Source organism: Canis lupus, chromosome 10 (assembly GCF_011100685.1).
Source record: "Canis lupus familiaris isolate Mischka breed German Shepherd chromosome 10, alternate assembly UU_Cfam_GSD_1.0, whole genome shotgun sequence".
Lineage (NCBI taxonomy): Eukaryota > Metazoa > Chordata > Mammalia > Carnivora > Canidae > Canis > Canis lupus.
In genome coordinates this window covers 8,306,508-8,331,198 of record NC_049231.1, presented here as the reverse complement: position 1 = coordinate 8,331,198, position 24,691 = coordinate 8,306,508, and the positions used below count along the sequence as shown (strand labels likewise).

At 34.7% G+C, this 24,691-nt stretch overlaps 1 protein-coding gene across 1 annotated transcript in view; it reads right to left on the bottom strand.

The window, feature by feature from the left end:
- The window catches only part of MSRB3 (methionine sulfoxide reductase B3), a 177,806-nt gene that overhangs the window by 66,655 nt on the left and 86,460 nt on the right, over positions 1-24,691 (bottom strand). The window lies entirely within an intron of this gene.

The window sequence follows — 24,691 nt, the reverse complement described above, 5'->3', positions numbered from 1 at the left end:
CCTAACATCATTCTTAATGGGAAAAAACAGAGTTTTCCCTAAGGTCAGGAACAAGACAAGGATGTCTGCTCTCACCGCTGCTATTTAACACAGTACTGGAAGTCCTAGCCATAGCAGTCTGACAGTGAAAAGAAATAAAAGGCCTCCAAATTGGTAAAGAATAAGTAAAAATTTCACTATTTATATATGACATGACACTATATACAGGAAATCCTAAAGACTCCACCAAAAAATTACTAGAACTGATAAACGAACTCAGTAAGGTCACAAGATATAAAATTAACATACAGAAATCTGAATGTGCATTTCTATACACTAATAATGAAGTGGCAGAAAGAGAAATTAAGAAAGCACTCCCATTTACAATTGCACCAAAAAGAATAAAATATCTAGAAATAAACATAACCAAGGAGGTAAAAGACCTGTGCTCTGAAAACCTAAATAATATTGATGAAAAAAAGTGAATATAACCCAAACAGATGAAAACATACTCCATGCTCATGGTTTGGAAGAATCAATATTGGAGTGCCTGGCTGGTTTAGTCAGTAGAGCATGCAACCTTTGATCTCAGGGTTGTGAGTTCAAGGCCCATAATGGGTGTAGAGCTGACTTAAAAAAAAATAACCAATATTGTTAAAATGTCTATACTACACAAAGTAATCTACATATTTAAAGCACTCCCTATCAAAATATCAGCAGTATTTTTCACGAACTAGAACAAATAAACCTAAAAATTTGTGTGGAACCACTAAAGACCCTGAATAGTCAAAGCAATCCTGCCAAAGAAGAACAAAGCTGGGGATTACACAATCCCAGGTCTCAAAATATACTACAAGGCCATAGTAATAAAAACAGTATGGTACTGGCACAAAAACAGATACATAGATGAATGGGATAGAAGAGAGAGTCCATAAATAAACTCACTTTCATAGTCAATTAATCTTTGTCAAAGAAGGCAAAAACATATAAAGAGAAAAAGACCTCTTCAATAAATGGTTGGGAAAACTGGACAGATACATGCAAAAGAATGAAACTGGATCACTTTCTTTACACCATACACAAAAATAAACTCAAAATGGATGAAATATTTAACTGTGAGACAGAGGAAACCATAAAATACCTAGAAGAAAACAGGCAGTAATTTCTTTGACATTGGCCACAGAGGCAGTTTTCTAGATATATCTCCTCCAGCAAAGGAAACAAAAGCAAAATTAAACTATTGGAAAGGCACCAAAATAAAAAGTTTCTGCACAGCAAATGAAACCATCACCAAAAAAAAAGGCAACCTACTGAATAGGAGAAGATTTTTGCAAATGATGATAGGAGCTAATACCCAAAATATATAAAGAATTTATACAAGTCAAGACACACACACACACACACACACACACACACACACACACACACACACACAGAATGGAATACTACTGAGCCATGAAAAATAATGAAATCTTACCATTTGCAACAACATGGATAGACCTAGAGGGTATAATGTTGAGTGAAATCAGCCAGAAAAAGATAAATGCCATATTATTTAATTTATATGTGGAATTTAAGAAACAAACAAAAGCAAGAAAAGAACAGAAAAACAGTCTCCTAAATATAGAGAACAAACTGGTGGTTGTAAAGGGAAGGTAGGAGAAGGGATGGGTGAAATGTGTGAAGGGTATTAAGAGTACAGTTATCTTGATGAGCACTGAGAAATGTATAGAATTTTTGAATCACTATATTGTGTACCTGAGACTAACATAATACTTCATGTTAACTATACTTGAATAAAAAATAAACAATTAAAAGAAAATAAACACCCATCATTTCTATCCCATGTAATTTATTCCTGACTCTACCCAGCAGTTCTCCACTCTAGATCCACATCAGAATCACCCAGAAAGCTTTTACAATACCAGCACCTGGGCCCCAACTGCAGATTTTGAGTGAATTGGTTTAGCATGGGCCTGACACCTATATATTTTTTAAAATTCCTCAGGTAACTCCTATGTGTGGCTAAGATTGAGAAAAACTGCTCTAAATGGAATTGTACCTGATAACCAGAGCTAGAGTTTGGCTTACAGCAAGTATAAATAAGCCCAGGTGTGGGTCACTGGACTACCGTGGCTAGAAAATCAGGCAGAGCCTTTAGAGCTTCATCACTCAAGAAACTCCACTTTTGAAGTCTTCAATTATCCTCTTCTCTCCGTATGTAGATTCCTGGGATACTCTCCCATTTTCTTTTAGCACCTGGCTCAAATTTTCTCTCTAATCCAACTTTTCATGATCCTGTATAATGTCCAAAATCAAACTGAGAGTTCTCCCAGCATCCAGCTTCATGCTCCTCAATATCCACAACCCCCAAAACATTCCTTTTCATTCCTGTGTGTGGCTGACTAGCTTAGGCAAACCTTGCAGCTACTCACCTATAAAAACTGCTCAGTACTCCTCAAGGCACTTAGAGCTAAGGGGCTCCTTTTTTTTTTTTTTTTAACTTACCAGAAAATAGGGGAATAGGAAGTTTATTCTTGGCATCCCAACCTGAAATTCTGGATAAATTTTTCACGGAAACTGTTATGCATCTTCAAGTACTTTAGAGGCTAAATATGTTTGGTAAATCAGCCTTGAAATCTAATTTTTCTATTATACTCTTTCTATAGTTAAAAATGCATTCTCCATTCAACACAACCAAACTGCAAATGAACTTTTAACAAACAACCTACTCATCTGCTTGAGAATGATCTGCATATCATATTCTGGTCAGCGTCTGATATCACAGTATCACTTGTATGAACATTAATTATGAGCAAAGGACAGAGCCAGGGGACACACAAGTAGTTTTAGTCTATATATGTAATGTCACAAATTAAAAGTCTCCAGCTAGGGATCCCTGGGTGGCGCAGCGGTTTGGCGCCTGCCTTTGGCCCAGGGCGCGATCCTGGAGACCCCGGATCGAATCCCACATCAGGCTCCCGGTGCATGGAGCCTGCTTCTCCCTCTGCCTATGTCTCTGCCTCTCTCTCTCTCTCTCTGTGACTATCATAAATAAAATTAAATTAAAAAAAAATTTTAAAAAAAAATTTAGAAAAAAAAAAAAATAAAAGTCTCCAGCTAGAAGCGTATATCCTGGACATTTTTATTTAAGCAACAGCTGGCCCTAGCCTCTGAAGAGGAATATACTGCTGTCACTGATCACCTTTACTCATTTTCTGGAGAAGAAGCCAGCCCATCCTTATTTTCAACTAAGTGTTGTTTTGGTTGTCAGTCTTAATATCCAGTGAAATTATTATGGGACAACCTACCAGACATTGATAAGCATCTACCACCTGTTAGCCTAAGATGACTCGGTTCCTTTGTTTCCAGTTGGTTCTCTTTCATCTCCTTTAATGCTTCCACACATCTTCTATTAGTGAGTTCCTCTTCTCCCTTTTCCAACATTCTATACTGGTCAACATGTTCCTCTCATTGTTCACTTGATGGGAAAATCATGTTCCCCCTCCTTTCCATAATGTACTCCCAACATTTCATGAAAGCAAACTAAGGTTGATAACTGGAACACGCTAAAAGCTTCGAGATGTATTAACACCTTCTTACAAAAACCTCTATTCTTTGGCCAGAGGCAGAGTGAAGCATGTCAGGGGTTAATATATGTAGTTATTTTTTTTTTAGCCTTTTGTTTTCTCTGGTTACAAATTCAATAGATGTTCTTATAAATTAAAGTAGAATTTTGCATGAAAGTATAAGGAAGATAATAAAATCACCTATAATCTTACTATTCTGTAGTAACTACCATTACCATTTCAGTGCATTTACTTTTGGACTTTTCTCTATATAGACAGAGTGTGGCAACCTGCCTCCATTATTGGACTTTTAGGCTGTATCTCAATCTCTCTCTCTCTCTCTCTCTCTCTCTCTCTATCTGTCCTACAAATAACACTTCATGAATATCCTTTCACATTAATCTCTGAGTGCTTTCTTTATAACATTCCCTAAAGTGGAATTACTGGATTAAGCAATTACACCAAATTATTTTTTAGGATGATTTCAGGATGATTGCATCAATTTCTATTCCCTCTAGTAATATTCGAGAGTAAACATCTCCCCTATATTCTTGAAGCTCTAATTTTTCCAGTAAACATTTTTGTAGTTGATATACATTGATATGCCTAATAATGAAGCTGAACTTTTGCAAATGCTTATTGGCCTTTAATTATTCTTCTATGCTCCTCATCCTTCTTTATTAGGGTGTTCCTCTGAACAGGAGAAAGGAGAAACAGTAGTGTCCTGAGAACCTTAATTCCAATGGAAAGATCCAACTAGTAAAGGAGTAAAGATTCCAATGGAAAGATGAGAACAATGTTGAAGAAGTTGTTTTGTTTGATTTTTTTTCCTTTTAATGGGATGATTTGAGCTCATCTCTAGGTTGAGGGGAAGAAATAAGCAGTATTGAAGACCTTCAGAATTCAGAAATTAGAGTAAATAAGTGATGGAATAACATTCTATAGGAGCAGAATTGATGGGATTACTAAAGAAAGAGCCTATCCTCCTTCAATCATGCAGGAAAGAAGGCTAAGTGTGGGTAGAGAATATTGTAGTTATAGGAGGGAAAAGCTGGAAACACTCAGACTTCATAGCCTCAGATTTCTCTATGAAATAGGAGGCAGGATTGTTGCTAAGACAAAAAAGGGTGGTAGAAAGGGGGTTTGAGAAAAGTGATAAAGACTTAGAAGGACTGCAGAATAGTGGCAAGAGGTGATCTGAAATTAAAGAGCATAAATCTCCAGGGGCAACTATCCCATAATTCTATTCTTTCCTTTTGCAGGGGCCATGCCACCCAGGTGAAAAAAATTACAACTGAAAACAGATGGTTGGGGATTTTCTGGGGAATTCAACATCAGGAAAACAGATCCAGAAATCAGAGAGGACTGGCGAAAATGACAAAATGGTTACCATAGAGTCCAAGGGGGAAAAGTTAAAACAATGAGAGGCATACTAGACTGGGAAGAAAAGGAAGGAGCCGGGACATGGGAGGTTGGAGAACTGGTTGTGGGCCGGACTGTCCACATGGTCACTAAAATCACCCAGGAGGATGGCAAGAATTAAAGTGGAAGCCTAAAACTGTCATGAAATGAAGGGCATTACCAGGGCCTGACAGATCACAACAAGGAAAGCTAAGACTCTTAAGAAGGAAATGAAGAGTTATCACTGACACTGTCTCTAGATACGAGGTAGAACTGCAGTTGCAGGACAGATCTTGGGACAGAGACAAATCTCAAAGCCAGGAAATGAAGGAAACATTTTGTGAAGAGATTGGAGGATAAAAAAAGAATGTAATTACAATGGAATGAGAGCTCCAAGGAACACAGTAAAAACGACTGCAAGACTAGTAAGAAAGAATTATGAATAGTAAGTTATAGAGGAATATAGGGGTGAGAGAGGAGCATCACAGGGGGGCTAAGCACAATTAGAGGATGAGATTTCTGTAAAGCACATTTTTTGAAAACTCAACATAATACCGATCAGTTTTCCCATAACAAGAAAAACATTCAAAAAGACGTGGTCTCAGATGGGTCGTCAACATCACTATTTACTAGGAGAAAGAAATCAACCCTTAAGAGTCCATGAATTAACACCCAGGGTAGATGAATAGAAGGCTGTATGACTAATGCCACTGCGCTATGATTTTTCTGTTCACAATATTCAAACAGAAGGGCTTTGCTTTGCTTTTATAAAAAGTACACGTATAAAAGATTGCTCAACTCTGCTGAACTATGCAGGTGGACTTAGATACATTAATCATTAATTTTTCAAAATTAATCTTATTTCAAAGCCATTTTCTGAGAACACTGAAATATTGGGCCATCTCATGACACGGTGCAATGTGAGCAGTACAAAAGGAACCTGGTGGAATAGGAAACTGGAAGCTAACTCTAGCTCACGCTTCCGCATTCCCAGGCGTTTGTGCTGGCTTTGGCCCAGAAAAGTCATTCAGCTGCAGTGTAAGGGGGCTCGGGTTGGGGTGGGGGGAAGGAATGGGAGTTTTTCTGATTCATTGGCCCAAGGACAGCACCATTTTCTAATGGACACAAAGGCATTGCATAAAATAGAAGAGGCCCTTCCTAAATATACAAACAATCCAGGAGAATGTACTGTTGAAGACCTAAGAAATTTTTTTAAAATAATAATCCATTAACTTGTTAAATAATATTTTCTGAATTAATTTGACAGGAGTAAATGGTAATATTTTCCCAAATATATAAAAAATCATATTATCAAAAAAATTTAAAAATTAAAAAAATTAAAAAAAATAAAAAATCATATTATCAGTACACTTCCTTAGTCTGACTCATTAAAATTAATAATTATGTTTACAACTTAGTCACATTTAGAAATATTTCCATAATATTTTTATAATATTGGGTGTGAAGAAAAATTTTCTCAACATAATCCCAAAGTAAGTATCATAAAAAGACTGATATATGACAAAAAAATTTTTAAATTTCTGTAGAGAAAAAGAACTTAAGCATCAAATAATCACCTAGGAAAAATATTTAACACATTATTATTTTTTATCAGCAGCAGCATCACTGATGTGCACCAAGCATTTTGCTAAGTTCTTTAACTATATATAATTTTATTTAGTCCTCACATTTAGTCCTACCTCATACTGAAGTAGGTATTATAAGTGTTCTTGTTTTACAAATGAAGGCTCAGAGAGATAATGTGACTGCGCCAAAATACACAGTGCTTAAGAAATAAAGCCAGAATCCAAATGACAGTCTGTCCAAATAAGCTCTGTTCTTACTTGTAACCTTAAAAATTAATAATGCTCAGTTGGAAGAGCATGCAACTTTTGATCATGGGGTTGTAAATTCAAGTTCCATGTTGGGTATAGAGATTACTTAAAAATAAAATCTTTAAAAATAATAATAATAATAATAATAATAATAAAGCAAATAAGTAACAAATTAACAAGAGAATTACACTCAGTAACACAGAAGAAAAATGTTCAGTATCTCTAGTCATTAAAAATGCAAATAAAAACAATGAGAAACTACTTTTAAACTATCCAATTAGTAAAGAAAATAAGAGAATAATAATACTCAGAGTAGGTCCGTGTGTCCAGAAAAAAATAATAATAAAATAAAATAAACTATATACATCTGAACAGCAAATAAATTGGCACATTGTTTCTGGAAGTCTATTTCATAATAAAACTCAAAAGTCTTAAAAATGTGCAGATTCTTTACTCTTTATTTTCATTCATTTTATTTTTATTTATTCATATTGCCAAATTCTTCCTTTGTTCACTGCCTTTCATTTTCAAACTATATTCTTTGTTGCATCAAACTAATGAACACTAAATGCTTTTAAAATGAGATACTGATGGCGTACTGTAATCCCATCATCCATTAGCTCTACAATAGCCTTACATAAATAAACCCAAAAGTTGAAATAATGAGATAAGACTGAGAAATATCAGAAAATATAGTCTATATTAAAGGTACACATATCTGTGTAACAGATAATTCTATTCCTTTACTTATAACAAAACTGACATGAAAGATCCTTGCCACATTAATCTTTGTGAACTAGAAAAACAAAATTAAATCCTCTCATACCTTGAATTGCTCTAACATGTTGTTAATTTAGTTAAGTATATGAAAATGGATAATGACATTTAAAAAGTGGTGCCACTTAGATTACAATTTTATCAAAGATAGTAATGTATTTTTAAAAATTAACTTTCATTTATTTCATTTTAAAATACTCTTAGAGCAAATTCAAGAATTATAAGCCATAACATGAAAAACTTAAGCTGTAACATGGGAAAAAAACAGATTTTAGTACATTTAACCAAGTATTGTTTTTACCACGCTCCTCCTCGATATTGGATATTTGTTGTATAGAAAGGATGCTTATTAAGTATTTGTTGAAGTGCATATTTTAACTGAATGATACCTAAAAATTCCTTTTTTTCTCCTCCAAGAGGAAATTCATAGTAAATGAGTTATAAACTAAAATCATACTTGTAAAAAAGTTTAACATTTAAAAGAGAGACAAAAAGTCCCATCTTTAATGGAAGCACACACCCAGAGATCTTAGAACCATGTAAGTAAGTTCTATTTGCCAATTGCCATGCCTGAAGAATAAATGTGCAATGGTGTGTCTTCTGCCTTGAATCCTTTTTGATATTAGAAGTGTGAATAAATCATCTATATTTTAAGTAACTCAAATAATTTGCTATCTAAACCATTTCTTAAAGAATACCTAAAGAGGTACTACAGCAAAATGAAAAACAGATCTAAGATCAGGATACAAAAAACATTGTTGAGTAAATAGATATGTAAAATTAAATAATAAAATCTAGATAGTAGTTAATGATATAGTTTTAACACAATAGATTCTTGAAAAATCATTTTTAAGAAAGTGGAGGCATAATGAGAAGTATCCCAAAAATTCCAGATTGGAGTCAGCCTCTGGGTATAGGGATCAGAAACAAATTAAAAGTACTAAAGTTCTTATATTAGGAGAAGCAGAAAGAAGTTATACATTTTAACAATTCCCAACATGAACAGAAAAATGCAAGGTGAAACATTTTCCTTAAAATTAAATTATAGAGATAATAGAAATAGTATGTTTAATTATAACTAGAAGCTTTTTTTAATGGTAAAAATGTAATCAATCCAATCAAAAGAAAAAAAGGAGTACAAGGACAAGCATAATATAGAGAAAACAAGATGGCAGGAACAATACTAAAGATGTTAGTTTTCATAATAAATATAAGTAAGCAAATGTAAGCAGAAAAAATTAATTCCTTTGGCATGAGCTTAGTAAACATTTCTTTGGCCATCACTTGTAACCTAGTTGTGCTTAGTGCCGGGAATAAATATAATAGAGGAATTAAACAGGGCTCTGTTTCTAAAGAGTTCACAGTATAAAAGGATAAATAAAGTTATTTTATTCCATTTTGTGGGATTTCAAAATTGGAAATAATTAAAATAAGGCAATATATTCCATTTCCTACATGGAATTGTAAATTCATATACATGGCTTTCTAGAAAATTGTGCTTTAAGATATCTAAGGATTAACTTCAGATTTCTGTCATTTGACAAAATACAGCATCCTTTCTTGATTAAAACTCCATAGTGTAGGGATAGAGAGAACATTCCACAATATCATAAAAGCTACCTATGAAAAGCCTACTGCAAATATCATTCTCAATGAAGAAAAACTGAGAGCTTTTCCCCTGACGTCAGGAACACGACAGGGATGCCCACTCTTACCACTGTTGTTCAACACTGTACTAGAAGTCCAAGCCTCAGCAATCAGACAGCAAAAAGAAATAAAAGGTATTCATACTGGCAAAGAAGTCAAACTCTCACTCTTCACAGATGACCTGATACTTTATGTGGTAAACACATAAGACTCCACCCCAAGATTGCTAGAACTCACACAGCAATTCGGCAGTGCGGCAGGATACAAAATCAATGTCCAGAAATCAGTGGCATTTCTATACACTAACAATGAGACTGAAGAAAGAGAAATAAAGGAATCAATCCCATTTACAATTGCACCTAAAGCCATAAGATATCTAGGAATAAACCTAACCAAGGAGGTAAAGAACCTGTATTCTAAAAACTACAGAACACTTATGAAAGGAATTGAAGAAACACAAAGAAATGGAAAAACATTCCATGCTCATGGATTGGAAGAATAAATATTGTGAAAACGTCTATGCCACCCAGGGCAATCTGCACATTCAACGCAATCCCTATCAAAATACCATTGACATTTTTTACAGAGCTGGAACAAATAATTCTAAAATTTCTATGGAACCAGAAAAAAAACCCAAATAGCTAGAGAGGAAATCTGAAAGAAAATGAAAAAGCTGATGGCATCACAATGCCAGACTTCAAGCTGTATTACAAAGCTGTGATCATCAAGACAGTGTGGTACTGGCACAAAAACAGACACATAGATCAATGGAACAGAATAGAAAACCCAGAAATGGACCCTCAACTCTATGGTCAACTCATCTTTGACAAAGCAGGAAGGAATATCCCATGGAAAAAAGACAGTCTTTTCAATAAATGGTGCTGGGAAAATTCGACAGCACATGCAGAAGAATGAAACTGGACCATTTCCTCATACCACACACAAAAATAGACTAAAAACGGATGAAAGACCTAAATGTGAGACAGGAATCCATCAAGATCCTAGAGGAGAACACAGGCAGTAACCTCTTTGACCTCAGCTGCAACAAATTCTTGCTAGACATGTCTCCAAGGCAAGGGAAACAAAGGCAAAAATGAACTATTGGGGCTTCATTGAGATAAAAAAAAAAAGCTTGTGCACAGCAAAGGAAACAGTCAACAAAACTGAAAGGCAACCTACAGAATGGGAGATATTTGCAAATGACACGTCAGATAAACAGCTAATATCCAAGATCTGTAAAGAACTTATCAAACTCAACACCCAAAAGACAAATAATCCAATCAAGAAATTGGCAGAAGACATGAACAGACATTTCTCCAAAGAAGACCTACAAATGGCCAACAGACACATGAAAACAATGCTCCACATCACTTGTCATCAAGGAAGTATAAATCAAAACCACAATGAGATACCACCTTATACCAGTCAAAATGCCTAAAATTAACAAGATAGGAAGCAACAAATGTTGATGAGGATGAGGAGAAAGGGAGAAACCTTCTTGCACTGTTGGTGGGAATGCAAGCTAGTAGAGCCAGTTTGGAAAACAGAGTGGAGGTTCCTCAAGAACTTAAAAATAGAGCTACCTTATGACCCAGCAATTGCACTACTAGGCATTTACCCCAAAGATTACAGACATAGTGATCTGAAGGGGCACCTGTGCCCCAAGGTTTATAGCAGCAATGTCCACAATAGCCAAACTGTGGAAAGAGCCCAGATGTCCACTGACAGATGAACAGATAAAGAAGATGTGGTATATATATAAAATGAGAATATTACTCAGTCATCAGAGACACAGGCAGAGGGAGAAGCAGGCTCCATGCAGGGAGCCCAACATGGGACTCGATCCTGGGACTCAATCAGGGATCACACCCTGAGCCAAAGGCAGACGTCCACCACTGAGCCACCAAGGCGTCCCAAACACGGAGTGTTATTAACAATTGATAAGTTATTTAATATTAAATAAATAAATAAATAAATAATCAATGCACGTCTTCATAAAAATGGTATGTCGATGATGATGATGGAAATTAAGAAGCAATGAAACTGTGTGTGAAGGGGGTGGGTGAGTCCCTGAAGGAGACACAAATCTGAAAAATTTATCCAATTTTTACAGGGCCTTAACCAGCTGATATAATTTGCAACGTATTTTTGCTTTGGTCTTATCCATCCTCCTCCTTCTCCCACCAAACAAAACTCGTATCACTGTGCTTTCAAAGACAGATTGTGTTTGTTTAAGATGAATGGTATCTTTAGACAAAACAGACTTTCTTCCATTTGCCATTTCATGTAGTATTTACACATAACCTCAGTGAAGGAGAAAAATGAGGGATTAAAAAGACTTCCTCTAGGTAAATATGACAGACACTGAATATACATCATTATCTCTGGATAAAAAAAGACAGAACAACGAGAACCAATGGGCAAAACTCCAACATTAATAGTTGTACTTGTCACCACTTATACACATAGAAAACATTTATAGTTAAATTTACTGAAATGGCCTATTTCCAAATGATGAAGATCTGCCTGGTTGTAAAGATAAATTTTAAAAATTACGTACTGACTACTACCCTGCCTAATTGAAAACAATAATCTTAGCTCTTTTAATGCTGAACCTAATAAATATTAACACTTCAATGAATAGCACACAAACTACATTTCAGTTAAAATTTGTTTTTAATTTATGCTGTTTTGGCTAAAAAGCAAGCACAGTTTGATAAGGTAAAACACAACTTCAAGCGGCTTATAAATTATATATTTTTCCTGTAATATTTTACCAGTTATAAATTTTAGAGTAGAAACATAAGATAGTGGTCATTAAAAACAGAATGTGAAAATATTTTAATCTTCTTCAGTCATTAATCATGTCATTTTTACCAGATTGCCCTGCCAAGTTATTTGAAACAGATTTAAACATTTTCTAAACCACAGCTTTCCTGTTTCTGATCATCTTATGCAAAATCAACCTATTGACTCTCAGTTAGAAATGCAGATAACAGATAGAGAAACATTCATCCTTCTATTAAATAGACCCATGACTTGCGTGGTAATACATCATATCTATCAAAATTCATATGAATTGGGAAAAAACCTTTTTGAAAAATCATGCCAAAAGAGAAAGATTATTAAAACTAGCAGTAAGAATAAGAAAGTAGAAAAGTAAGTTTTTATCAATCATCTTATAAAAGACATGGTATCTTTTAGATTTCTAATGGATAAGTTTGAAGTATTTTAAAAGAATATAAAAGATTACTTTCTTAAGACTGGTTACAAGATAGAGATGAAAATTAATCTAATTACTTTTTAGACTGGAAAATTCCTAAAATGAAATTTTAAAAAATGATTGCTAAAACATGATACATTTCAGATTTCTAAAAAACAAATTAGAGTATTTTGAAAAAACCATAAAAGATCTTTTCTTAAAAACCGGTTACAAAAATATAGATTAAAATTAACCATACATCATATATACACAATGGAATATTACTCAGCCATCAGAAAGGATGAATATCTACCATTTGCTTTGACATGGGTGGAACTGGAGGGTATTATGCTGAGTGAAATAAGTCAATCAGAGAAGGACAATCATTAAATGGTTTCACTCATATGTGGAATATAAGAAATACCAAAGGAGACCATAAGGGCAGGGGGAGAAACTGAGTGGGGAAAAATTAGAGAAAGAGACAAATCATGAGAGACTCCTAACTCTGGGGAAAAAAAACAGGTTGCAGAAGGGGAGGAGAGACGTGAGATGGGGTAACTGGGTGACGGGCACTAAGGAGGGCACCTGATGGAATGAACACTGGTTGTTATACTATACGTTGGCAAATTTAATTTAAATTTTTTTAAAAATTAACCATACATAAGAATATAATTGCCTTTAAACATTTCCCTCAAATTTAAAATCATGTTTACTAAGTAATAAGGTTGTTTAAAACTGAACTGTATCTTTTTACACTTAAAATAATCTTACTAACAATGCATCTTTGTTCACTTTATTAATGTTCTATTTTAGGAAAAAAACACTAATTTATCCTTATTTATATTTATTGTCACCCATACTACCAAGAAGTTTACAAACACTAAGATATTGTGAACTCTAACTAGCTGTGAAGTCAACAGTTAAATCAACTGCATAATTAAACTGACACTGAGATCTCGGATTATGCTTCCCTAGGTATGTGTAGGCATATAAGCATGAAATAATTAAAAGCTTCCCCTGGCCTTGTGAACTACAAAATAAAGCAGCAGAGAGGTGGCTGTCTTTCATGCTAATCCCAGTCATATGGGAATACCCTAACAATAGTATTTCTGCGCTGAGAGTTATTTCTACTAGATACTAAATTGTTCTAAAATAGTTTACAAGTAGCTTACTCAAGGCAAAGCTTTACCCTAGTGCACGATCAACAAACATTTGGGGAATTGAGCATGGTTACATTAAACTTCCAAATTGCTGAAACGATATTCACTTTGACATTAAAATTTCCCTTTTTCATTGTTCATTCATAAACTTTTATGTCATTTTAATGAAACATCATAATGTTTTGTTCATATCTGCCTGACATGACTATACTTGCCAGTTTATCAAATTATTAGGTTACAAAAAATGCATACTAGTTCTACACAAAAAAAATTTGGAAAAAAATCTATATTATCATAAATAAATTTAACATGATTTTAAATCTAGATTTTTGGGGGAGATTTTTTATTTTTTATATATGAAGATTATATACTGGGAACTATAGGCAATTTTAAGTTCTAGTTATGCACTATTCTCCACAACCCTTAAATAATAATGTAGAAAACAAAATTTTCTACCCTATATAGTTAAATGTATCTTATTTCCGCCCAGGAATGAGCAAGATATGTCAATTTACATGAATGGACAAATAACCCATGTACTGTCTCGCAAGAAGGTAACAATGACCACCAGTTCATCCCACTTGATGGATATCTACCATATAAGGTAAGTACTTCCACTTCCCATAGAAACTACAGCGAACTGTATTAATTGAATTATATTAATTTTGAACTGTATTAAAAATAAGGTGATGCTTGGTGGGATGAGCACTGGGTATTATGCTAAATGTTGGCAAATTGAACTCCAATAAAAAAAATTAAAAAAATAAGATGATGTTCAAACCAAAATGATTATCAATTCCCTAGAGACTTAATTCTTTGTCAATCATTTCTTTACAACAAATTCCACATGAATATCTTCTTCAGCAGGTGATTTAATGCTGTGGGAATAATCTGCATTTAGAAATCAAAACTCTACATCACCTCCAAAACCTATATCTCAACACATTGCTAAATCTACTTTGGGAGGGGGAGAAAATTTCTACAAACCATGTGTGACTGTATGGGCAAGTATTTCATGTGTACAAATAAAAATTGTCATGTGTATGAGCAAAAAGGTATATCATTAAAAATTCAAAAATACTTTTTCATCATGTAAGCTCATATTCTAGGGGTGTTATTGCCTAATAGTTAAGACTATGGGCTCTGGAATTAGGCTACTTAGAATCAAATCCCAGTTCTGTCGCTCATTTAGCTATATAACTTTGGTCAAAATAGCCAGCCTCTCTATGCCTTTGTCTACTCATTTATAAAACGAGAATAATAGGGAAGTTTGCATGGCTCAGTGGTTGAGCTCAGGTTGTGATCCCGGGGTCCTGGGATTGAGTCCTAAGATCGAGTCCCGCATTGGGCTCCCCACAGAGAGCCTGCTTCTCCCTCTTCCTACGTCTCTGCCTCTCTCTCTGTGTCTCTCATGAATTAATACGTAAAAATCTTTAAAAAAAAAAAAACAAGAATAATGATGTATGATTCATAAAAATTAAATGAGTTAGCAAATATACTTGATACAATGCCTGTCACACACTAGGCATAAAATCAACATTAGCAATCGTTACTAATACTATTATCTAAAGTTAAGTCCAGATTCTTTAACATGTGCTCTCTAACAGACTCCCAACTATACCATTACTTCCCAAGAAAAGTCCTCCAGTTCTGGCAACTTGGTTTACTTACTGTTGCTCAAATACTTTTTGCACCTTTGCTTCTGTCCTTAACTGACTCTCTATTTTAAATGATCTCCTTCTTTATATCTATGCAAATTCAACCTCTGAAGATCTAAGTTCTACATCCAATAGGGAACCTCCTTAGTCAATCTCTATTAATCTAAAGTAATTCTGCTTCTAAATCCCACAAGGATTCCATTACTGGAAACTGCATATATAGATATCTTCAGGTGTGTATGCGTGTATGTATCACATCTCTACAATTACATTACAAGATGCATGAGGGAGGAACTGTGTCATACTCATATATCCTCCACCAAGTCTTAAATAGAGTAAGTGTTCTACATATACATCCAATTTCACTGACTGATGATCATGTGGAGTCAAAGTAAAAATGTCTACCCACTGGCTCTGTCCACTAACAACAGTATTCTGGGCCTGAGAAATTCAGAAGCAGAGATATCTCAGTAAACCCAACTGCATGAATGGTAGCCTGATTTGGACCAAAATATCCAAAATATGCATCCCAACTTAATACTACCCAGCAATAACTCCTCACATTTACAAATAACATGATTAAATCTCAAAAAACATTATACAGAGCAAAAGATAGCACACATAAGAGAATAAGTACTGTATGATATTATTTTATATGAAGCCCAAGAACAGACTAATCGAATCAATGGTGATTAGAGTCAATTAAAAAAATGGTGATTAGAGTCAGAATAATGGTTGCCTCTGAGAAGTGGGGATGGACTGCAGGGAAACAGGAGGGAACGTTTTAAGTAATGGAAATGTTTTATATCCAGATCTCTATATTGATCTTCTTCTATATCTTAATTGTAGTATGCTGAAGTGGTATGCTAAACCATTAAAATTTTAATATGTGCTTCAATACCTAAGAATCATTAAACTGTAAATATTAAGTTCTCAAGTTTCTGCACATGGTCTCCTGCTCCAACCACTTGGAAACACAGTCTTAGGCAATCCTTTCATGAGGATGGTTAGGTAGATGGATGGATGAAGGTGAAGCCAATGGATGTTAAGTTATATAAAGTCTCACTGGCAAGGACCATCCCTATTTTGAGATATATAATCCATGTTAACTTAAACACATAAAGCTAAATATTCAATTTGTCTATTTCCCTTTTTTTATTTTGTGCTCAAGAGAGCAACTTTCTGATTACGATCTGACTCCCCACGTAAGTCTGTCTTTAGGGTACTAACATGCTACAGTAAGGAAATTTCAGTCCCGATATAAATTATTTATTTTGGATAATTGATAAAGTGAGTTCTTATTGTGATTTTGTGAGCCACAGAGCTTTAATCTTTAAGAGAAGGAAGACACTGATCATGCAGATGTAAGTATTCTGAGCCATACGAAAATTTTAGTTCTCATCATAAACAAATACATTGGCATTCTAGCTTAACCCATTAGTCTTCTGGGTTTGTCAATATGAGTCCATCCCTGAAAGATACTAAAATATCTAAGTTTCACAGCTTGGAAGTTTAAGACCAGATATGAGAACACAGAAAAGTCACTGAGGCAACTAATGCTATCTTTTGAGGCGTCTTGGGAAACTGCCAGCAGTATTTCAATAGCCTACTAAGAGACAGATTGAAATCATATAGAAATCTGTACTATACTTTATATGTTTATAATCGTATTGTTTAATTTGAGAAAAAATGAATTTTATAATTTATAGTATATAATAGTTGTTAAATACAAGAATTATAGAAAAATTAAAAGCTAATAATAGAAAAAACAAAAGTCACTCATTAAAATAACTATCTCATGATCTAATAAAAGGGACACAGCTCCTGGAAGTTGGAGATCTGAAGTCCAATCCCAGATTGGCCATTCACTGGTTATGTGGCCTTAAATAAATCACTTAACCTTTCTGTATCTCAACTCCTTCCCTGTTAAAAGATATTCTTGTGTATCTTGCTGAGATTTTTGACTCTCAAATGTGGTAAGATGTATTAAAGTACCATTTAAATGGTAAAGCATTATACAAATATTTTCATCTTAATATATCCATTAATATTACATCTGAAGTTAAGTTACTAAATAATGTGATTCTAAAGAAGGGATTGGATCCTCTTTAGAAATATAATGTTTCTAATTCTATAAATGCTTTTACCAAATAACTGGTCTAAGTACATGATGGTTTTTTTTTTTAATTTCATTTATTTATTTATAAGAGACACAGAGAGAAAGAGGCAAAACACAGGCAGAGGGAGAAGCAGGCTCCCTGCAAGGAGCCCAATGTGGAACTTGATTCCAGGACCCAGGGCTCACGACCTAAGCCGAAGGCAGACAATCAATGAGTGAGCCACCCAGGCGTCCCTAAGTACATGGTGTTCTTATATAGTAGATTCCATCATTGGCTCTATTCTTCTCCCATTCCTATCTCTACATCCTTTACCATGTGACTCAGCAGTTCTTTTCACTAGAGGGAAGAGAGAATACCTGCATAATCAGTGAGTAGGAAGGGCAGAGTTCTTTCGCCTTCCTTTGCTTTCAACTTGGGCATGTGACTTGCTTGGCCAATGGGATGCTAGCAGACCTGATGCAAACAGAGGCTTGAAATGTGCTTGCAGGGTAGCCCCTGTGGCACAGTGGTTTAGCGCCACCTGCAGCCCGGGGTGTGATCCTGGAGACCTGGGATCAAGTCCCACATCGGGCTTCCTGCAGGGAGCCTGCTTCTCCCTCTGCTTGTGTTTCTGCCTCTCTCTTCGCTCTCTCTGAATGAATAAATAAATAAATCTTTTAAAAAAGAAAAAGAAATGTGCTTGCATAGTGAGGTTTGCCCTCTTTTATCATCAGTGACAAGATCCATGGATCAGACCTGGACCCAGCCTGTGACCAACCTATGTCAGCCAACTCCCAACCAATCCATAGACATGTGAGCACGAATACATTATTGCTGTTTTAAGTCATTGCTTTTTAAGGTGTCCTGCTATAAGATACCATTGTGTCAACTGATAACTGATAAGCTTGGTGATTATACAGAACACAATATATTGTATTTCTATGATCCTTCATTTAAAGGATTATCTTTGGGTTAGATATTATCATCTCCAGCCATTAATTTTGTCATTTTCTGGAGTGAAGGTTCTCCTGAGTGGATCTCTTCCAAGTATGACTCAGGAATCCAGACGCCCTCCATACTGTGATGCCATCATGTTCAGCATGTACCTCTGACATAATTTCAGAAGAGAGAGGTGGAGTATACTGGATACTTAATCCCTTTAACCCAGAAATGGCACATATTCCACTGGAAGAATTAGTCATATGTCCCCAAGCGCATGGAGAAGGGTGGGAAATTGTCATCTCTGGCTAAGCAGCCACTTCCTAACAACAACTCGACACTATGAAAGGGGAGAGTAAATCTTTGGTAGTTAGTTAAGCATTCCTGTCACAATTGGAAGAACAGATACAGAAAGATTCCCAAACTCATGGAATTTTTGTTTATTGACTAGTTCTTTCATACCAGATACCAAAGTTCCTGTCTTCAAAAAACTTAGGCTTGGAGAGAAAGAAAAGGCTCACACAAGTAATTATAGCAGATCATAAATGCTATAATAAATCCAAGCACAAGATCCAGTGTTTACACAGAGAAAGGAATGATTAACTACTGGGGAAGTGTTAAGGATGGCTAGATTTAATTGAGGGGGCAATGCTTGAGCTGAACCTTAAAAGATGATGTCTCAGAACTTCTTTCTTTACAAAGCTATGGGATGGTGTTGAGGGCAAAAAGGAAGTGGGGAGCACCGGTGTTTACAGGTGGTAAAACAACTTCCTGCTTCACGTACAAATTTGGGATAATGAAAGTTTCCTATTTAGAGGAGCCTTCGTTCCTTAGGCACTGCTTTGGGATAATGTCCTCTATGGGAAGACAAGTGTGATGCATGAGCCAAGCCAAGATGGCTAGCGCCGGAAAACACAGAGTACCAGAAGCTGACAACACAGGTATGGTGATAGCTCAAGAGGTGGAATTCAGGTAAAAACAGACAAATGACAGAGTGTCTCTCCTCTCAAAGTCCTTGTCAGATAAAATGGAAACCAAATAATTAATGACATAGATCAAGACTTAGACTGATCTAGTAAATATGTACCAAACCCCTTACATCAGAGAATAGTCTTTTAATCACCCACAGAAGAGTCACAAAAATCAAATACAACTTAGGCCAAAAAATACAACTTTAATAAGTACTGGATAATAGACTTACTAAAAGAGAGGAAGGCTACATTTTTTTTTGACCACCAAGCAACGAAATTGAAAATGATGAACAAAAGTAGAAAGTAGAACATATGGAAACGTAAAACACTTTCCCAAGTAATCACTGTGTCCAAAAGAAAGCCAAAACTGCAACTATTTAAAATACAACATAAAAAAAACCTAAAGTGTTTTGAAGGAAATCTGTAGCTTCAAATGCTCTTACTTCTAAATAAGAAGAAATGAAAAACAAAATTCAAGTATGTAACGTAATGGTATACATGAAATCCAAGAAAACTGACTGAAAATTACCAGAAATAAGGAGAGTCTTCATTTCGATCTATCTGATCCCAAACCTCTGCACTAAGCTGCTGTGCCTTGCTGCTTCCTGGTGTTTAGTTTATAAAAGGAGATGAAAGGCTCTGTACCCTCTACTTGCTTCTACACAATTCAGAAAGATTGGTATAAAGAAGGTCGCCGGATTTTTCAGGCCAAACTTGATTAGGATCCAGTAAAAGAATAAATTAAAAATTAAATAAAAGTGAAGAATATGCGCTAACGTCTGTCATTGTTCTCTTGTAAGTTAATCCCTTTTAATGATAATCAAATGTGAAATGTCGCTCCTTATTAAAAGCTATAGAAAAACTACACACTAACCAGTAGCATTATTTAGGCTCGTCTCTTAAAAGTCAAAGTGGAAACCAGAGTGACATGGTTCGAATAAAGTTAAAGAAAGTTAAATTTGTCAAACCTAAAATATATTAGCTTATGTTTGAACGTCGAGAGTTCTTCAATTCACCATCTGGGTCTAAATTTAACCTTATTAGCCCTTCTCCGCCCTTCTCCATGTGAATCTGTAATGGCCCAACTGGCTGTGAGATTCTAGGAGAGAATGAATTGCATCCACCCTGTTCACAGCTATAACCTCAGCATCTAGGTATGGCGTGCAGTATGCCTGGTAAACAGGTTCCATGGATACACAGATGAATAAACAATATTCTTTTTATTTCTATTAATGAATGATGCCCAAAGACAGATTCTAATACTCTTCTGGAGATTTATATTGTATTTCCTTGCTCTTTGCTATTACGAGCCCTCCAAAAATAAGAAATTAAAAATGACAAAATCGATTTGAAGCAGCTGAAAAGTTATTGTCAACATAATCTCCACATTGGTAAGATTCTGGAAATGTTTCCTTTATTAACATTTCTTGAGAAAGACTTACTATGCGAGGCAGCCTGTCTCATTTGCTCACAAGCTTTCAAAACTCTAGTTCTACTATATTCAAATTCCTCATTTCCCTTCAACTTAGTGACCACCATTAACAGTCCACTGTATTTTGCACTGCCCTTATGTTTTTGCCTCAAGCTTGAACTGATTATATTCTTTGATTTCCTTACCCTAGTGTAGAGTCCTTTTTATACAGATCTTAAAAGCGACACTAGCTGCTTTTTGTTCCTCTGGTTTTTTGTTTTTTTTTTTTCTTCAAGATAATTATATTCTGTTGTGCCTTTTATTATCGTGTCTTTTAGGATCTCCTAACCTTGTACACTCTTGGGTTTTATTTAATAGTGAGCTCCCTCCTCTACTCTCCACACTAAACCATGCTCATTAGGTTTCTTAATCCTCCATAATTTGCTTTCATGAAATCTTATACCTTTGAGTTGCTGTGTTCTATGAGCCCATTTCCTTAGTAAAGCTATTCCGAGCAGCCCAGAATCAACAAGCACTAAACATAAGCTTATTCACTTTCTCAGCCAACATGACTCTACAGAAGAAAGAAAAAAAAATCTTTGTTTTGAATGTTTATGGACCATGAAACTATACCATTTTAACTTGAGATTTTATTTTCTCATCCAAACGTTGCCTGAGAAGGTTAAGAACACAGAATTAAACTCCAGGCAGTCCTTAACATATAGTTATTAATTTATAGGCTTAGGGTTCTTCTTGGTCAGAAGAACTATTCTGCTTTAATAGAACAGAAATAACAGTATCCTGATGTTTTGTAGTGACTGGTAAATTCCAACTACATCTTTGCCTTATACCCAGAATTGAGGAGAAGAAGAAAACATATTTTTTCAGTTATTCTGCAAGAGCTCTGCTTTTCCAAATGGGTTGTTTTCAAAAGACATGTGCACGTTCTTGAAATCTGACTGCACAGTCAACTCTGCTCTTCTCAGCAGTTCGTCCTTTGCTTTCTCTTCCATTCTACTCATCACTAGCACCTTTGCTAATGGATGTGTACAGAAGGGCGAAGAGAGCATGTATGTTGTTTTTGTTTTTAACTTCTTTTGGTTAAATCTTAAAAGCAACAACAAAAACACTTGGTAGTGAATTGAAAGAGTTAATGACGTTTCCAGAGGTGCCTATAACTTATTCAAGCAAAGTTTACACTTCAACCCTGTGCATGTTAACTTGTGATCCTCCCCATCCAGATGATAGAAAGCAAAGCCAGTAATTTCTTTATTTAATTGGTTTGCATCCACACACTGACCTCCAGGGCTCTGTTTACATAGCCTATCATGCAATATGCTCCACAGTTCCCTGCCTCTTTCAAAAGCATGTTTCTCCTGAGATTTGATATATAGCTTTCATGTTTAATCACTACATTAAACTCAGTGCTCTGCTTCCTCTAGCATCAACTAACTTCCCTTCTTGGGAGGTGGGGAGAAGAGCAGAGCTTCTTGCTACTTCTGAACATAAAAGGAAGTCTGTTTAACTCTATTAGTAAAATCACCAACTACACACGATTGCAGGCAAGCAAGATTATTACATCAACTGGGAAACAGTATTAAACTCCTTTGGAAAGAAGGTAGGTTGATTGCTCTCAATCAGCAAAGCCAAAAACTTGAGGTGATTGAGTTATAAACCAACAGAAAAGAGTTTAATCAGTATGTACCTCACAACACAGAGGACATATAGCTAGAGTGTTAATCGAATTAATCTTGAGGACAGAACATTCCTGGGGTTCTTGGGTCAGAATTAACTCAATGCTGCTACCGTCTGCTTGAAGGTTTTCCTAACCTTCACCACAAATAGAACTTTTGATGTCTCTTTAGCTGAATGTAGACATGGTAATGTCACGATCCTTTCCATAAAAATCTGTGAGTCATATTTCTGAGACAAAAACCTCAAAAAAAAAATAGTTGATCTCTTTCACTAAGTCAAGGCAATCTATGATCTTCAGGCTTTAAAAATGACATGAAATGTTTGTATTTTAGTTTAAAATATTTCAAGCAAAAAAAGAAAAGTGAAATGAATATGGCAAATTATTAATAATAGTAAAATCTAGATGATGGATATATGGATGTTCATTATATCACACTCTATTTTTATATGTAGTTGAAATATTTCATTATAAAATTTTTGAAACTTAAAAAAAACAATCTGTTTGTGGATTTGCTTTTGTAGGAAAAAAATTGATACAATTTTGATTTAAAAAAATTTAAATCACTCTCTAGGTTGATCGTTTGGATATGTATTCAACAACTGACATTTTTCACCGTGTGCTGACAATGAAAACTTTCCTTCCCTCCTCATGAATCTCACTCCACAGTAAGAAACTCATTTACACAAATTGCAAATGTGCAGTAAGCTCTGCATAAGCTGAGCTCCTTCCTTGGGAGGGGAGATACATATACATGTATATATATATATATATATATATATATATATATATATATATGTAAAATTTTACTTTGAAATATTTTCCTCTATGGCTAGTCATTGACCATACTATTTATTTTTAAGTGTTTTTTTTCTTAGTAAGATTGGCATCTTCCTTCATTTAAAAATCTTACTTTGTCAGGAACACTGTTACAGCTGTATACAACATTAAGCAGAGCTAGTTTACTTTCTGTATTTGATGAACAATAGAGAATCTGAACCTATTAAAGTCATACATTTAATTGTTCCAATATACCATCTTATTTCTAACCAAAATTTGCATGATATAGCATGCCAAAGAACACAGTTCTAGCTTCCTTTGTCATGATTCCCTCATTCGATACTAAGCTAAAAGAGCTTATAAGAAAACATAATTACCTGTTTCTTAATTTGACCATCTGAATTCTTTCCACAACATATTTAAATTCAAAATTAAAAGAATAAATAAACTTTTAATCAGTATTCCCTTTAAGATTTTTCAGAGTACAGAACTTTGTAGTTTTCAAAGACATACAGATGTTGTCCATGATAAACATTTTTTTAAAAATTAGGACTTGGAAAAAATAAAAATCATGAACACAATCTTTGGTCACAAGAAAGATGTGTGCCTGTACAGATGCTATAACTATCACTACAGGAATATAGCAGCATACTTTAATTTGGATTTGAAAATTCAACATAAATTTTCTGACTTTGACAATAGCTGCCTAATATTTCAATTTTGTACACTATTTCCAGGTTTCACCTTCAAAATGAACCTGGTGGGCTTTTCCATTTTTAAGAGCTATGTTCCTATATCCTAAAACCAGTTTCTGACCTTTAGGGAATTAAATCAAATCATGGCAAAATAGGCTCTTAATAAATATCTGGTGACTTACTAGCAATGATATAAAAAGACATCCAACTTTTATGTAAAAAATCATTCTCCATCAATTTTCTTCATTTATTTTTTATTATACATAAAGATTTTAATATCTAAAAAAATGACAAAGACTTTTCACCTTATTTTGGATCACCTCCTATGAATCAAAAAAAGTCAAATCATTGATATACTGCCACCATGTCTTTAGTCTCCATTTAGCCAATCTTGAAAACCAGAAATGTTTATCTTATGTTCTCACTGTCAGATGTGATTCAGAAGCCCAAGAACACACAGAATGGAAAGATTTCTGAAATCATGGCTCTCAAATCAGGTAAAATTGTTAACTCAAATGTATAGACTTCATACTTAAAGAGTCTCACCAGTTGGAGGCACTCATAAAGGCATACAATAAAAGAAAGCTTTTAAAGAAGAAAAGCACATTAGCTCCTTAACACCATGATCAAAAAGAATATATAGTCCTTAGTTCCTTTGTAAACATAATAAACGAAAACATTTTTAAGTTAAAACATAATGGAACTCAAACCAGAGTAAGAGTGTTACTTTTAAATTCAATAAATTGTATGATTCTTTGCAAATTATTTTCTCCTAGAATTGAAAAATCCATGTTTATTTATCTATTAACAGTTCACCAAAGGGCATAATTCCTTTGTACGAATATGAGACCATTTTTGCGCTTTAATTATAAACA